This window comes from Mus pahari, chromosome 5, assembly GCF_900095145.1.
Source record: "Mus pahari chromosome 5, PAHARI_EIJ_v1.1, whole genome shotgun sequence".
In the NCBI taxonomy this organism is placed as follows: Eukaryota; Metazoa; Chordata; class Mammalia; order Rodentia; family Muridae; genus Mus; species Mus pahari.
The window spans coordinates 102,312,583-102,313,941 of record NC_034594.1 but is presented as its reverse complement, the minus strand read 5'-3'; the positions used below and the strand labels follow the sequence as shown (position 1 = coordinate 102,313,941).

At 43.4% G+C, this 1,359-nt stretch overlaps 1 protein-coding gene across 1 annotated transcript in view; it reads left to right on the top strand.

Annotated features, from left to right (window-relative positions):
- Map3k19 (mitogen-activated protein kinase kinase kinase 19) overlaps nucleotides 1-1,359 on the top strand; it is a 44,471-nt gene that overhangs the window by 26,873 nt on the left and 16,239 nt on the right. The gene's annotated exons all lie outside the window — the stretch shown is intronic.

Here is a 1,359-nt window from a genome sequence, read left to right as displayed (position 1 = left end):
TGGAGTGTTTGAGGACAGCTACAGTGTTCTTACATATAATAAATAAATAAATCTTTAAAAAAAAAAAAAAAAAAAAAAAAAAAAAAAAAAAAAAAGGAAGCAGGGGCAGGCAGATCTCTATGAGTTCAAGACCAGCCTGGTCTACAGAGCTAGTTCCATGGCTACACAGAGAAACTCTGTCTCAAAGAAAAATAACACAATCCAAAAGATCTCAACGATAATGACAAGCTCCCGAAAGCTACTCAGAGTCAAATCCTCAGCAGTAATATTGTGGAGAAAAATAAAAAATGATGACTACTTTATGGAGAAGCCAAGTATTCATGGGAAAATCATTCCATGCCTCATAGCTTGCTTCTCTGGGCCATCTCCTGCCTCTGGGTAGTGGGGTGAACAGGTCTCTTCCATTTTCTTGCTTCATTTTTTTTTCTTTGTCTCTTTGTTTCTTTCTTTCTTTCTTTTAATTTTTTTTTTGTTTGTTTTTTCGAGACAGGGTTTCTCCGTGTAGCCCTGGCTGTCCTGGAACTCACTTTGTAAAACCAGACTGGCCTCGAACTCAGAAATCTGCCTGCCTCTGCCTCACAAGTGCTGGGATTAAAGGCGTGTGCCACCATCGCCTGGCATCTCTTTGTTTCTTAATGCGTTTAAGTTTTGGGGTCTCACTATGTCACCCTGGCTGACCTTGAACTCACAGAGATTCCCCTCCCTCTGCCTCTCTAGCTCTGGGAATAAGGGTGTGAACTGCCACTCTACTCACCTCATACCTTTGTCCAAATCCCTTGTAACTCTTTGCCGTTCATATCCCACCCTGATGGTGGAGAGTTTTCCTGTTCTTATAAAGCGCTACAAGTAAAGATCCTGGGAAGATACTTATCGATTATCAGTTTTCTCAGCTCTCTTGGCCTTCGGTGTCCTAGGAGACATACAAACATCGGTGCACACCTGTGCGTCAGCAGTTGAGTGACAGCCATGCACTTGTTTCCCAGGCACTGTCCACCCTGCTTTTTGAGACAGGGTCTCTCACTGGCCCATTACACTAGGCAAGTCAGCCAGCAGACTTCAGGAATCTGTTTGTTTTACGTCCCCAGTACTGGGATTCCAAACCTGTTCCACCACGGCTAGCTTTTTAAATGTGGGCTGGGGGGGGGGGGGCGTGTAAACTTAGGTGTTTGTACTTGTAAGGCAAGCAGTTGTTTACTGACTAAGCTACCTCGTAAGGCAAGCAGTTTACTGACTAAGCTACCTCTTCATTTCTTATTTCCTATTTTTGAGAAATGGAAAAAAAATTCAGGCAATAAAATTGAAAGAGATAGGGCTGGTGAGATGGCTCAGTGGGTAAGAGCACCCGACTGCTCTTCCAAA